This window comes from Falco punctatus, assembly GCF_963210335.1.
Source record: "Falco punctatus genome assembly, chromosome: 6".
NCBI classification, from domain to species: Eukaryota; Metazoa; Chordata; class Aves; order Falconiformes; family Falconidae; genus Falco; species Falco punctatus.
In genome coordinates, this window is record NC_137585.1 from 28657636 (window position 1) to 28673454 (window position 15819).

Genomic DNA, 15819 nt, shown 5'->3' on the forward strand with positions numbered 1-15819 from the left:
GCGGGGGATCGGTGCCGCTCCAAAAAATCTCTTATCGCTTTTTCCCTTCGCGCCCCCCCCCGATCGGTTTTTCTTCCCCCCGGTACTGTATTCGGCTGCAGAGACGGAAACTGGGGGCCGTGAGCCGAGTCCCCCCCCATCCTCCCAGCCGCTGAGGGTACCGCCGTTCGTCCCCGCCGCTTTCCCGCCGGGACGGGGAAGGCTGCTGCTCCCTTCCGTCCCCCGCCGGGTGCGGGTGGGCTGCCGGGGCGGCTCTCGGCCGAGGGCGGGTGGGAGAAGGGCCGCGGGGACGTGGGGAGCTGCTGAAAAGCCGACCCGAGTGGTTCGGCAGCGATGGCGTAGAGGAGCAGCGGCAGCCCAGCCAGCCGGCACGGGGCCCCTGGGTCAACTCAGCCCTGCCTCGGTCTCCGGCAACAAAAAAGGCGAAACTTTGAGCAAATTCCTTGGGGGAAACCCGGGCCCTCCTGGAGCAAGCAGCAGAGTCCTCAGCTGCAGCAAAGCCCTGAATCTCTCCGTGATCATAGCTCTGCATTTCTTTCTGCTCTGCATAGCCTGCTTTTCTCTTACTTTGCCTCCGGCAGGAGAAAACGTTTGCCCGGCGGTGCAGCCTGTACCTTAAATGCATTGACCAAGGGTGGCATTTCTGACTCCTGCTTAGGATCCATGAGAATATTCATCTGTCCTGGGGAGGGAAACGCCAGCTTGCCTTCTTGCTGTGGTACCCAGGGATGATGGATGCTAATGGGTTAGGCATGGATGGGAACAGTGGCTGGGAAGGGAACAGGAAAGAACTTAGAGCTGTCTGCGTCTGTGGTCCCAGGGTGTCAAATGCAAACGGAAAGGTAAACTGTGCAAGGGTTTTGGGATTCTTTCAGAGGTTTTGATTTTATGAGTCTTCAAGAAGCCTTGCTCTTGATGCTCGGTGCTGGAAGAGGGATGGTGTAGGGGGGATTATGGCTTTCTGACTGCTTGGGGCTGCACTGGAGCCTCAGAGGAGCAGGTAGTGAATGCTAAGCATGGGTTGCTTTGTCCCTGCTCTTTACAAGAGCACAGTTTGTTTCCTGGACAGGTCAACAAGTTGTGTGGGAGCTGTTCCTGACCTTGAGGTGTTCCCCACCACCTTTGCCCTTGCTATTTAGGCAGCGTTGTTCCTTTTGGAAAGGAGTGTCTCTGACCTGGAGCTCAGCTGAGAGCATAGAGGGGCAGAGGGATTTCCATGAAGCTTTCATTTGCTTCTGGGAGGGGAGCTGCTGGTGTTGCTGATGGATTAAAAAGTTGGTTTCTGTGTTGGCTGCCACCTTACTGACCACTCATTCTTGGTGTGTGGTAGCAAAGGCCAATAAAGTGTACAGGCTCTGTTTCTGAATCACCAGAAAGGGAGTTGTTACTGCATCCTGCCAGAGGAAAGGAATGTGTTTCCTCGACCCTTGTGTTACATTCTGAATTGTCATCAGGGTAGTGTTTATGGGGTTTGGTGGTGGTTGGCTTTGGGGTTTTCTTGTTTTGTTTGGTTGGTTGTTTTAAAATAATCCAAACAGTATTTCAGCATATGAGAATGGATATCTACCATGTTGGGACAGACTTGGAAACAACTGAAAATGCTAAGTATGGAAATGAGAGGAAAGCCACAGGATTTCCCAGGGTAATACAGTGCCTCTTTGAGAAACAGAAGAGAAAACACTGAAAACAAGGCGCTGGAGTGACCTGAGATGTAAAAAGCAGGCTAAAGATTTATGGCTCAGCTGGGACCTCTCTCTACCTGTGGATGAGAAGGTTGTATGCTGAAGCCCAGGTTGGCCTTTGGTGTCCCTGTCCCAACAGTCAACACAGAAGTTGTTCCGTGTTTATCAGCTCAGATCCCCAAGTATAGTAGTCCTTGTAGACCACAAGTGTGCATGGAGTGTCCCAAATTGTTTTCAGTAGTGTCCCCAGCTTGTTGCCTTGGGAAATCTTTTAGGACATTTTGTCTGCAAACACAACCATGTGATGCTTTTTGTTCTCCAAAAACAAGAAGGGCATTTAGATCCTTTGTCAAGCACTTATAATATGCTTGTCTGTCTCCCATGCCTGGTGTATTTATGTGTTAGAAATGTTTGTTTTGACAAGGAGATGATAAATAAAGACCACTTAAGTGAAAGGCTGTGGGTATAGAGATGGTCTTAATTCAGTAGGAAGTTGGAGCTTTTCCGTTGCGTTATTCTGAATATCAGCTGTAATAGCTAATTCATATGGATAGCAATTAAACATCTGTTTTGCTGGGTGCTCAGGGGGCACAGAGGCAAATGCAAACCTTGCCTCAAGTTTAAGATATTTGCCGATGAGACCTTGACGTGAAAGAGCCAGATTCTTAAACATGGAGAGGTGCTGGGCATTTCACAAGTGCCTGATAATCCCCCCGAATGCATTGTCCAAGGCAGCTGGTTCTGTCTTCCTTTTGTAGCACCTGACATTTATTTATTGACTGGAACTGTGCTGAAGCTGCTTCTTCCTAAATGGAGGCTAGACCAAGGGGAGAAAAGGTTCTGTAGTGCATCATTAAGCCCATCAGAGAGGAGAAGTACCTCTCTTAAACTCTTGTTGAAGCTGGTTAATTGTGATGATCAGCTCTCGTAGGCATCCAGAACTGGGGTATAAGCTCTTTGGGGAAGCATTTTTTTAGCGGAAGGATTTAAGTACTAGTGGCTGATATGTCTGTTGGCAGGATCCCAAGAGCTGGCTGGAAGAGGCCTCTACTATGAAGGAAATGCTGAAATAGGACTTTTAATGAACTTGCATCGCAGTTCCTTAAGACTGAGAACGCTCTCCACAGGGAGGAAGGGAGTGGGACATAGCTAGAAAGAAATTCCTTGTTGCATTTGAGTTCTGACAATGAGTGAGCCCAGTTTTGCCTAGATAGAGCTCGTGTACATTGCATCGGAGGGGTGCTGATCTGTAGGCACTGTTTTACTCCGCGCTGGAGAAGAGACAGTGTTTTCCTGATTGCATCTCTGAAGTGCAGTGGAAAGCACAATAGCACACATCTTGCTTATGGGATTTTTCTCTCCTTTCCACCTCTAAGCAGCTTTACCAACTACTGGAAATGAAAGCAAAGGCTGAAATGCGTGAATATGCATGCCATTTGCTGGTGGCTTCAGCCCAGGTTTTAGTGAAGACCACTTTTCATTCTCTGTGTCTGTGGTTAGCCTTGTGTACACTATATGACTGAACTCCGGGCTCCTGACTTCATGAAGGCTGTGGATTTGAAATATAGGCTTCTGCAGGCACCTTGGGTGATCCTGAACCTGGGTGCCGAAGAGAAAGAAGCTAGAGTCCCTGGAGCTGCTGACCCTCTACAACCTGGATTTTCAACCGAGGACCATGTCCTCGGGTGGAAGCCTGGCACAGAACAGGCTGAGGACAAGTTCAAGGTCCTTGTGGTCGATATAGCATGAAAAGGCATCATCGCTACCTTACATAAGTAAATACTTCAGGTCTTACAGGCCAGACCTATTCAAGATCTGTCCCAACCTTTACATGGTTCACCACCCAACTGGGACAAGGTACTCTGTCTGTAGACATGGGACTGATGAGGTGAGAGTCGTAAATCCCCAGTCTGGTTCCTGATCGAAGCAATGGACACTTGCTTGCTGCTTATGTGAGTCTTTACCAGCTCATGTTATTTACTGAGCCAGGAGCTCACGGCATAGAACCTGCAGTGAAACACCTTTTGGGGCTCTGCCATCATGATGGTCCTGTCCCTCCTGTGCTGAGATGGCTCTGAGCAGCTCTGAACCATATCATGTGGTTCCAGGCTGTCAACATTGCAGTTGCCAACAGAGGTAGTGCTCTTGGAATAATCCTGGTGTGATGGCCAGGGTAATCCTATGCTGAAACCCCCTGGGTTTGTACTGTTTTGAGGTAAATGTTGCCTAAATATTTGCTGGTCAAATGTGGGGCACTATGTGTGTGCAACAAAGACCTCAAAAGGGGGCTCATGAGAAATCAAGAGGTTTGAAATCCTAGGACTCCTTTCTTTAATGCAGATAACATGTATTAAGAACCTTTTTTCCATCTTTTCTGCAAATAGTGCTGTCCCATGGTAAAGCTGAGGGGAAGTCAATTGTAGTTGAGAAGTTAGAAGCTTGAAAGTGTAGTTGTCCTGCTGGAATGAACGCTGTGAGTGCTGGTATAATCTTCATCCTTTGTTTCAGTGCTTCTTCCCCTCTCCAGGTTAGGGAAACCAGCTGCAGCTGGTATACTGGGATTTAACAGGGCAGACTTAATAGTTACAGTGGTGATTAAAAGTCAGTTTTTACCACTTAAACTTGGTAGGAGTTGAGTTAGTATGCCTCTGAGGCTTTCTTGTACGTTTGGCTGAATGTTTCCTGTTTATGTGCTGTTACACGTGTCCTTCGCTGAATGCGAGGGATCTGTGCCGGCCATCTGACAAGCGACTCATGGGTAGTTGGGGTAAAGCCTCAGATTGCTCATCAGAAGCAAGGGGGACAGGAGATGAGGCAGTTGACCTGCAGCTAGGCTACTGTGTTCAGCCCGGGCAGGAGCTGCTGGTCCTCAGTCCCCTCTGCGTTGCAGCCGAAGCTCTTGCTCAGCCCTGTGCTCCTGGGCTGGGAACTGGCAGTGTTTATGCGATGCAAGGGAGCAGAAGATGGCTTTTCCTGAGCGCTGCGTTTGCCCGTACATGTGCTGGCCCAGAGCCAGGATGGAAACTCTGTCCTCATGAGCAGAGAGAGGGAGATGGGAGGGGCAAGAGACAGAGAGGGGGCCCAGAAGCAGAGGGAGTTAAAATAAAAATACCAACCCACGCAGAGAAAAGCCTCTAACAGATGGGCCTAGCCATCCCCTGGGTTCTTCACGCAGTTGGCTTCACGTGCATCACTGACAAGGCTTCACCTAGAAGTGTGGGTATGAGGCATGGATCATTTTGAGATGCATGATGGAAGGTCAGAGTACAAGGCAAAAGGAAGGAAGCTAGACGGGTAAGTTAGTTGTTATTTGGCGCTCTCTGATGCCTGAAGTGAGGTTTGTGAGTTGCTGCTGGTGCTGTGCCACTAATAAGGCAGATGCCACTGTGTGAGCCATTAGAGGGGCATTTGCTTTCAAGTGTGGCATCCTTTACTGCAGCAAGCATTGCCTTGTCTCCTCTGTAAAATAGTATTGCTAATGCTGATGGAGGTTTGTTTCACTGCTCTTGTTCCTTTTAGCACATGTACAGTAGAGAGCTATCAATCTGGATTGAGACTAGTGTACAGATAGGTTCTGCAAGTAGGTGCTGGCAGCTGTATTTTCCTGTGCCCAGTTCCTCATTAAGCGTCATGGTAAGTTATCAGATTTGCCGAACAGTTCAGCATATGGGGTTCTGGCCTTACTTGGAAGGGTCTTGCCTTGGTTAGATACCTGTGCAGGAGGAGACTGTGCCTGGCAGCAAATCTGATCTCTAAGAAGCAGTTGGAAAAGCTTGGCTGTGAGCTCATTTGAAAATCTGGGCCAGACACTTCAGAAGTTGAGAGCTGATGATAGTTAGGGGCAGCTTGAGTGGGGAAGGGTGCCACCTCACTTGGAAGTGGACGAAAGAGTTCTGGGTGGGACCTTGCCAGGCACTGAGACTCCTGATCCTGCAGATCCCTGAGAGCAGATGGCTCCTGACCAAGTTCAGGCACGTAAGCTGTGTTTCCAGAAACTTACTGGGGACTCTGGCAATCCACCAGAGAGACTGTTTCAGAGGGCAAGGACTTACTGCTCTTTGTAACCACAATAATTTTAAATGGCTAGATGCTCTGTGTTTTAATTAAATTTCCCTTTGGGAATTAAAGTGGTGAAGTGTTTCTGTGATCCTGCTATGCTTAAATATTCTGTACGGTACCCCCACTTGGGCAAATTGTTCAAGCAGACGTGTAGGTCTAAGCGCATGCTTAAATCCACCCAGCAGAACACTTTGGCTGCCAGTGCAGTACATCGTTCCTGCTCAGGGAAGTTAGGCTGGGCTTCATGCAATCTAATTGAAGATAGTGGGCTTTGAGCATAACCTTAAAATTAAACACCTGCTTAGGTGTCTTCCTCATCACAAGTGGTGTCTCTCACACTCAGCTGTATTCTGCAGAATCATTTTATATTAGCAGTGTCCTTGAACATTGCTTTCCTCTTAATTTCCTGTGAGACTTCTTGCCAAGTGCTTGCTGACAAGCCGTGTTACTGTGAGCAGTTCAGGTGAGATGCTGTCACAGCCCTGGTATTTTGCTAGCATTGTGAATAGGCATGCATATGTGAATGATTAAATGAACCCATCAGGGTGTCATCTGGAGAGGAACAAATGCTGAGCTTGCTTTGCAGGCGGGGGGGAGGATGAGATCCCCCTCTGTATTTTTTGCTGAAAGCTTTTCCCGTCTGCAGATGTGCAGCTGCTGTAGTTCTTTGCCAAAAGCTGGCCGTGACTTTCAGAGCTGGGGAACGTGCACACATCTGTTTGCAGAGGAGAGCAACGAAGGGGCTCGGGTCTCCTAGGGGATTATGTTCTCGTGATAGATGGTGCTGACTGTCATGGAGGGAAATGGCAAATTTCACAGGGCGCTGTGAGGGCACTTTAAAAATATGAGTTTACTTGCTAGTGTCAGCCAAACACTACCTTGCTAAATTAAAAAGGAAAGAGCTCCCAGAGACTTTTCAGACTGTTGGAGCTTTTCCTTTAAAAATGTTAAGCCCCCCTGAAGATGTGTAGATTTTCCACACACAAAAATACAATATATTTCAGCTGCAAAGCATGGGGTGAATATAGGCTTCATGTTTTCTTTTAGGTAAAAGAGGAGTCTTGGGTTATCCAGAGCTTGGAGTGGCATAGTAGCAAAGGGAAATAAATGCCTCTTAGAAAAATTGAGAAGCGTGTCTTCTCCAGCACATGTAGCACTTCAGAAATCAGCATCTGGCCAAAACAGACCCTGAAGCATCCTCTACAGCCTACTGAAGTTCATGGGAGCTTTTCCGTGAGTTCAGGGAGCTTGGGATCAGGCTCTAATTGAGAATCTGTTTTTCCCTGCCTTGCTATGCTAGGCTGTGTGTGCGGCAATCTGTAGTCAGATTCTGCAAGAGAATTTCTTACTGAAAAGAGATGAGTAAGGTATTGAGCTTTTTCCAGATGATGTTGGAAGCCCTGATCTAGCTGGCTGCCATTTTTCAGCTTTGTCAAACTGTGAGAGAGGCTGAGAGTTTTCCTACTGGGAAATCAACATGTGATAACTGTGTTTTGCATTAGTTTTCTGCCTCTGTCCCCTGAGATTGCGATGAGTGACTCCAAGTTGAAGTTTTGCCACAGTGTCACCTCTCACATACAACAGTCCTGTACTTGTGTTGGTGAAAGATACTGATGGCTATTGCCACTTTGTCCTGAAGCTTGCCTCTTAGGTATCCTCTAAGTAAGAAACTTTCCTTGTAGGATGATTTAGTGTACACAAATTCAGTAGGAAACCAAGGTTTCCCCTGTTAAATTCCTGAATTCCAATACTAGTCAGAGAAAGACATTTGGGTGTATTTCAAGGAAAAATAGGATTGCCTCTAAAAGGCACAAATTTCATAAAACGTTGTCAGAATTTGATGGGGTTGGGTTTTTTTAAACTAACTTGTTCTGACATGCAATATATTGCTTCATGTCCCACTTGCTTAATGTTCGCTTGCATGGAGTAAAATTATTTTCCTGATCCAAAGAAATGAGGAAGTATTATCAGAAACAGACATTTGCATTGTCAGAGCAGTGAAGGACTTCAGCTCTGACCAGCAATCGCTGTAGAAATAAAAATTCTAGCTTTTCTGTTCTTCAAACTATTCATATATGCTGATCCCAGTCCCTCTGCTCATTCATGCTCAAGGCAGCCTTCCATTGGATTTTTATTATTATAGTTAGTAGAATAGACTAGACTGTTGCAGTTGGAAGGGACCTACAATGATCATCTAGTCCAACTGATTGACCAATTCAAGGTTGACCAAAAGTTAAAGTTATTGTCCAAATGCCTCTTAAACACTGACAGGCTTGGGCCGTTGACCACCTCTCTAGGAAGCCTGTTCCTGTGTTTGACCACCCTCTCAGTAAAGAAGTGCTTCCTAACGTCCAGTTCAAACCTCCCCTGGGGCAGCTTTCAACCATCCACACACCCCCTGTCACTGGGTACCAGGGAGAAGAGACCAGCACCTCCCTCTCCACTCCCCCTCCTCAGGAAGCTGTAGAGAGCAGTGAGGTTGCCCCTCAGCCTCCTCTTCTCCCAACTAGACAAGCCCAAAGTCCTTAGCCATTCCTCATAGGTCATGGCTTCCAGCCCTTTCACCAGCTTTTTCCCCTCCTCTGGATGCGTTCAGTAGTAGTACTTTATTTTTACTGCAGGTTCCTGGTAAAGATTGGTTTTTGAAATATCAAGCCTGACCTTGGATTATGTTGATTTTTTCTTTCTCTTTTTAAGTAAAAAAAAAAATTACCTGCTTCCAGGTGTTGGGTTTTTTAATCGACAACCCCTTTTTTTTTTTGTGAAGAACTTAAGAAGTTCAGCTGCCTCACTGTTTCTGTTGCAATTGTAACTTTTTTTCTTTTTAAACTTATGAACAATATTTCTCAGTGGAGGAGACTTTGGTAGGAATTACCATGAAATCCTTGAATGCAGAATAAAGCAAATTTGCATAAAGACACCAACCCCACACCCCCCCATCTAGCTAAATTTAAGTAGGTCATATAATTTCACAGTAAAGAACCTGACTCTTGTAAGCTTCCTTCAGATTACATCAAACATTTTCTTGGAAGTTTCTCTCTCTGTTGTTGGTTTGCTTGGGGTTTTTTTGGCATACCAAATTTAGATCGAACTTGGCAAAAATTGTTTCAGTTGATCAGAAACCACAAGTAATTTACTCATCCAGCAACACTCAAACCTGTTTGTGCTTTATGCAAATTGAGTTGCTGAAACTATACAGCTGTATTTCAGGTTTGTGAGTGCACCTTGCCCAAATAAGTTAGGTTTTGGACCCTTTCTGATCAGGTAAGAGAAACAGATGCCTTTACCGGACAGTTCGGAGTTTGGGAGATGGCTGTCCCAGGAAAAGTTTACTTCTAGAGCACAGATTATCTCTTGCAAGTATTAAAGAGCGGTAGCTCATGTGTGGACATCAAGACTTAGCTGAGGTGGACTGGCCCACTGTTCCAGTTTAGGTCCTGTGTAGAAAATTGTGTTGATCTGAGGTATCTGGGAGTATTTTTGCCATATAAACTGCTTACTCTTATGTCAGCGTACGATATTTTGAAAGGTCAGTCTTGCCAAAGATATGACTTGTAGGACTGATTTCTTACTCATATCATTTTTACCTGTCATAAAAAGTCAGATTTGTGTGAAGAAGGTCTAAAGAAAAGTGATTTCTTAGTTTTGTATGCTAACTGTATTTACAAACAGTATGTATCTCTAATATTCTTTTTGCTTGGGAAGGCATATAAGCAAAGATAACTTCTTGCTAACCTATTTCTAGTGCCAAAATTTCTCCTCTGTCTTATTTTCTTTTTAATATGAATGCAGTGAACCCACTTGGAGAAGTGGATGACAGTTTTTATTAACTAAATCTGAATGTTTGAGTTATTACATGTGGAAGAGATGGGAAGAAGAACGCCTACTTGAATGCCAAATATTTTTCTTACCAGCCAAGAAGTAAATCAAGTATAGCATTACATAAGCTCTTCTTGCACTTCTTCTAATTGAAGAAAATATTTGGGGAATTTCCCCTAAAAGATCGAGTTTAGGTTTAGTTTGCCAGTAATGTCTGTAGGCATTCTTTTCAATAAAGAAAATCTAGTTATCAAAAGATCCATTGTGTTCAGCCATGATAATTGAAGCAATGTAGTGCAGCTTCTACCTTTGCATGAAGAAGGTGGTTCTGGTGAGGAATACCTGACCGGCCTGTTCATAGGGTGTCTAAGCTAGAGAACGTACATTTGTTGAATTCACCATCTTCTGCAGGGAGAAAAGCATTTATGGACAGCCTCTTTCCTGAGCCAGACCTTTAGAGCTGAGTGTGATTTTTTGGGGCAGTGGGGATAGGAACTTCACAGAGGAACCTGTGTATCACCAGGGTGTTGTACCTAGTAGGTCACCTCTCTCCTAGTGCTGGTCATCTACTGTGAGAGACCTTGTCTCTCACCTGGCGGGAAACACTTGTATTTTTTTAAGGAGGACCTGTAAGACTTGTCCTCTCTGGAGAGGTTTTATGATAGGACTTGAGCTGAGGAGACTGTGCTTGAGGTTCTGTAGGTAGACCTGTGTTGGTGAGGAGCAGAAATGAGATGAGTGTGGAGGGTTTAGTGGGTGAAATGCAAGCCACACCATAATCACTGGAGTCAAATTGCTATCTTCAGTACAGCTAGAATTTCTCTTTGCATTGGACTGGAAATGAGATGTTTATGAGCATTTAAGATGAAAGGGGATGATGTTTATTGAATAGTTCAGGGGATAAGGGCTTCTGCAAAGGGTTTGACTCCAGGAGACTCCTACTTTGATAGTTTGTTCTGGGTCCTGTAAAATGTGCCCTTGTGAAATGCATTCAGTGCTGGCTGCTTTGTAGTAATGAGTTTTTCCTGTGCACAATAAACAGTATTGGGGCCCAGTCCAGGACAACATTCAAGCATCTTGGGTGGAGTATACCCTTGTGGTTATTCTGGAATACAAAACTTGGATGCACGTTCTCTGGGTTGGAAGCTTCTGTAAGAAAAACTCCGCTTCAGTTGTGAAGTAAGGGCTTGATGGAGGAATTGTACGTGGGTGCTATGCTTCTGCTCAGTTATCAGACAGTCTGATATATATGAAAGAAAGTAAACAATGAAAATTAAAGTCCTCTAGAGTATGTACTGCCTTTAGCACATCCCTTGGAAGACAGTATTGAACAATATGTGCTTGTTTGATACTCGCCATTTTCTAGGTTTTCTGCTATGAGAAACCCAAAGAAATGCTTCAGCAAAAAAACCCCACATCATCCAAATAAATGCTTTCAGTATTTCTCAGTTTTTTCTTTGTTGTTTTTTGTTGGTTTTTTTTTAATTTAGTTATGAAATAACTTTAAGCTTTTCAAAAAATTGTATCCTGATCTCTCTGAAAGTGGAATGAATTTGGGAAGAAAATACGTTCTTTTTCTAATAGTAAGAATTTACAGCACTTGTCAGTATTTGCCAAGGCAGCCTTGCTGGTGGATTTGTGGCCTCCCTAATAGCTTCCACCAAACTGTTGAAGTTCGTTAGGCACTACAGAATTAGTAGGGACAAAAGACCATGGAAATGTGTTAGGGATAGTGTAACTGTTTATCTTGTTTTAGCAGCCATTTTTTATTGCTTGCTTGATGGTCACTTGGAGAAAAGCAAAAATATTGGGGGGTGGGGCACCTAGTAATAGTGTTTTGAAGGGGAGTATTTTTTGCAGGTTTTGTATTTTGTTTGTTTGTTTTCCACAGAGGAAATGAGAGTGAATGTTCTCTTACAGTAATTAATGACGGGTCATCATGGGATAATCCACGTTAGAAGGGATTGCAGGAGGTATCTTTCTGCTCCAGCCTCCTGCTCAAAGAAGTTCAGGACTGAGCTCAGACCAGCTTGCTCAGGGCTTTGTCTGGTTGGGTATTGCAAACCTCCGGAGATGAGGACAGCAGGGCTGTTCCAGAGCTGTGTTATCCTCATGGTGAAAAAGATTTTTCCTTGTATCAAGTCTCTGCTTTGTTTATACTTGTTACCATTGTCTGTCATCCAAGGGAGAAGCAGCCAAAGAATTTTCTTCAGGTCAAACAGGTGTGCTACACCAATGATTTTGTTTTTACGAGAAGTAAAATGTTTTAAAAGTCACAACAGAGTTTGGAAACCTGAGTCTCGTTTCTAAAAGGGACTGGGTTGTGTGGGTGGTAGTCCAAATCTGACTTAGACATGCAGAGGTGCGGAGTGTCACTGAGTCAGTCTGTCCATCTTCCAAGCTGCTGGGAGGTGGAACCTCTTGAGACCATGCCTCAGTTAATCAGTTCTGGAAGTGCCCTCTTCCAGGCCTGTGACCTGTAATCTTGGACATCTCCCATGTTAGCGAGTTCTGCTGGCTATGGGGAACTGGATGTGGCACCTGGTAAGTGCCAGTTTGCAAGTTATGCAGGCACACACAGATGCAGATAGATGTTCTCTCAATTTTCCTAGCAATACCTAGACAACTTCCCCTGTTGCAATCAGTGAATAAGGAACATGTGCTTACAGTTCTTTGAAAATGTTAGCCACTTCTACAGTGTTTGTTTTAAAAAAATCTGATCCTCAGTTGGCTTTGAAAATGGGTCTTAAACTTCAAAGTCATGTAGTCACTTCTGAAAATTTTACCTTTATTTATTTCCCTAGGGCTCTTCTGCCACAAAGGTGGTGGAAGAATGTACCACCAAGCCAGCGTTTTTGCCTGACAGTACCAGGAGATCAGATCTCTTTCCCCTCCTGTTACATAGTTTTCTTTTATAGTCAGAAGCTGTACCAAAGCCCTTGGGGAAGAATGTGTGGATGGTTATATGCAATGGGTTTGCTTCTTGTGTTCTACCCTTGTCTGGTGGTTTGGGGAGCCAAAAGAGCAGAGGGTCCTTCCTCAAGCTCTTTGGTGCTCAGGTTGCCAAGTGCCCGGTTACAGAGAGGGCGCAGGCCGACAAGCCACAAGGGATGTGGGCTGGTTTTCTGTTTGTGTTGCTTTCTCCTCCGGGGATGCCAGGTGTCAGCGCAGGGGGAAACCCTTGTTCTTCCCCAGGCCGTTGCCCTTCTGACACCCTCCTCTGCCGAGCCCCGTCAGCTGTTCCTGTGCTCGGGATCACCCGGGGAGAGAGTATCAAACCGCATGTGAGAGTGAAAGGGTGGCGGTGGAAGAGCGATTTTTCCCTACGATTTGGGGGTTTTGGTTAGGGTGTTTTTCCCCACTTTTATTGGCCGTGAGCGCAATGACCGCTTAACCACACGGCCCGGGCGTGCGCCCTCCCCCACCTTCCTCTCCCTGGCAGAGCACAGGCTCTCAGATTTCCTCCCAGCGCGGGCGGATGGCGGCTCTCAGCTACATTCCTCTTAGTACAAAAGAAAAGGAAAAACTGCTCTCCACACGGGCAGATGGCCGACTGTTTCCTGGCAGCTCTGCTCCAATGTCCTTTTTCCTATTGTCCTGACAAGCACACGCACACATGCACGCACACACCCACAGAGAGCAGCTTTCCTCCTGGAAAAATAAATAAATGCAAGCCCTTTTTGCAGAGGTTTTTCTTCTTTGGAGCTGTGCAGGTTTCCTCCCTGTGATGGGTAAATCTTTGGCGGCTCACGTGCTGCCTGGGCCCTGCTTTTTGCTGAGGAAAGCTGAATGAGGGGATGGTGTGCTGTGCTGTGGTTGAAAGATTTCAATAAGGAATAAGATCTGCAATAAGCAGGTCCTGCATTTGTGGTGGCTAAGATATGTGGGAAAGCAAGGGTGGGAGGAAAGAGGACGTTGTGCAAGGCAGGGTCTCTGGAACCAGAAAGGAATCCACAGGTGACTTTTTGCTTGCGTTCAAAAGATGATGCTTAATAGAGACAGACTGTAGTGGCAGGTCATGGACTCGGAACTAGTACAGGAAGGTCTGCTGGAGCACGCAGCTACCAGGGCTCTGCAGATGGTGCCCCAAGGTTGTAGCAATGGGCGATTCTGGAAGCTGTGTGCTAAATCCTCACCAGGAGGGGCAAGAGCCAGCATCCTGCAGGGTGAAGGCCACCGAAGGAGAGATTTGCTGAGGCTCTGTTTGTCTTCCCTGATGATAACTTATTTTGGAAGAAGTTGAGGTTCTTCGTTTTAATGCTCTCATTTCCTTTCTGAATGTGAGACAATTTGTCTTCCTGCCAGGAAACTTTTTGCAGAGTTGCTCCTCGAAGGGACCTCTTTGGGTCCTGTTTATGCTAGAATAGCAGAGGTTATCTCACCACATCGAAAATTAATTCCAGTGTGGTTCATGAGCTGAACACTGTGTTTTAGTGGCAGGTTGTTTCCTATACTGTCAAATGTTTGGGTTTCTTATAAGCGTAAAAATAACCCTGAATTCTTTCCAATTCTTTTTACACTAGAAGTGATTTACTGTTGTAGTAGGATTGGTGTATCTGTAACACAGCATTCCTCTTAAAGGAGAGAAAGTATCTACACCAGTTGGCTACACTGGTAGAAACGTGCATTTGCCAATGTAGTTTTGTCTTTGTCGGGGACTGAAGCCACTGCATCTGCTAGGAATCCTGCCTCTCCATGTGGCTGATAGTACTGCTGGCAAACGTGTGCTTGTGTAAATCTGGTCCATATTTCTTTTGTTTTAGTCCATATTGACTACAGTCATCTTGTATGTGAGTAGTTTCAAAGCCAAAGAAAACAGGTATATGAAACACTGGCTCCACTGATGTCATCAGCAAGCTCATGTTCGCTTCAGTAATGTGGGATTCACCACTAATGTCTTCTTCAGCCTTGACTTAAACTAACTGAATTTTCATTTATTAGGCTGCAAAGCATAAGTAAATAGTATCCCAGTTTGAAAGTGGCTGAGCAACCCCACTGTGTGGACTTGCACTAATGCAAGATCTAAAACACAAGGAGATGGTCTAGTATTGCCAAGAACCATCACCGAAGAGCTGTCCTCTATTCCTGCCTTCACTTCCCAGGGTCTTGGTTTCTCCATCTGGAATTGTATTTTTAAAAAAAAATTTTTTGTTCATTACTTCCTTGTAGAAAACTTAGCCTGAAACATGTCATTCCACTAAACGTTGTCATTAGACGTCGTTTTAGCAGCCCAGTTGGGTAGTAACTGAGTCTTTCTTTTCCTTCCCATGTTAATATTTTCACAGTATTTGTTAACTTACCTGCCGGAGTGAAGACTCATTGTGTCTCTAAGCAGTAACACAAACCATACTTGCCACACAAAGAATAACAGTATTTACCTTCTAAACGTGCAGGACTTAATCTGTGCTTGTAAGCAGTGAATTGGAAAAAGCTTGCTGTTTTGTTTGACATGGTCATGTAACATCTCGCTGCTAACCCTGGAAATGCTGTGTTTTCCAGCTGAGGGTGTGGTTGCCTGAAGGAAACTGGAGGGATGTTGAATACCCTTTGAGTTGTTGAGCTTTTTTTGTTTATTATGTGTTTAGAGGGAGGAACAAAGGGAAAATAAGACAATAGGAAATGTGGGACGAGTTTAATAATAGTGGGTGCAACGTGCCCCACCTTTAACAGAAGACAATTCACATTGTGAGACCCTGATTTTTATTTCTGTCCTCAGGTCATTTTTTTTTTGTTTCAGTCTGCAGTTTTTCATGCTGAGCATTGCCTCTGGCTGAATTACTTCTGAAAGCCTTCAGCCAAAATGTTTCAGCTGTTTCAAAGAGTGAAGCTAGGTGAGAAAAATGTGCCGTTTCCCCTATGTTAGAAAGTACATCAGGCTTGTCTTTTATGAAGGCCTAATCCTGCGCTTTGAAACAGAAGTGTTACATGCTATTTTGATCAGGAATTGTCCTTGGCCACTCCTGTGTCATCTCTACCTTAACTTTTCCAAGGCTCTGTGAGAAGAAAATGTCGTCTGGCACATTGTCAGCAGAGGTTTTTGTTTTTAGCAGCTACCTTCTTCAGTAGTTACCTTGTTCCCAAATGTCCTGTCCTTCCAACTCCCTGTGCCAGGCAGCTGATGCTGGTGCTATCCCTGTGGAGCTTGGCCTGCAACCTGCAGCAAATGGGTGGTGGAAGGCAGTAATAGACAGGAGGTGAGAGTAGTTTCTCAAAGGTCCAGCGGCTTTACAACAGAGCAGGGATGGCCTAAGGATGCAAT

General features: G+C 45.2%; 1 protein-coding gene across 3 annotated transcripts in view; it reads left to right on the forward strand.

The window, feature by feature from the left end:
• DENND2A (DENN domain containing 2A) overlaps positions 1-15819 on the forward strand; it is a 60207-nt gene that overhangs the window by 249 nt on the left and 44139 nt on the right. Inside the window, exon 1 of one of the 3 annotated variants that reach the window (XM_080391250.1) lies at positions 111-4976. The exons of the other annotated variants lie outside the window; for them this stretch is intronic. The gene's annotated coding sequence lies outside the window, so the exon portion shown is untranslated. Of the gene's footprint in view, positions 1-110; positions 4977-15819 lie in introns of those variants that run through there. 3 annotated transcript variants of the gene reach the window in all.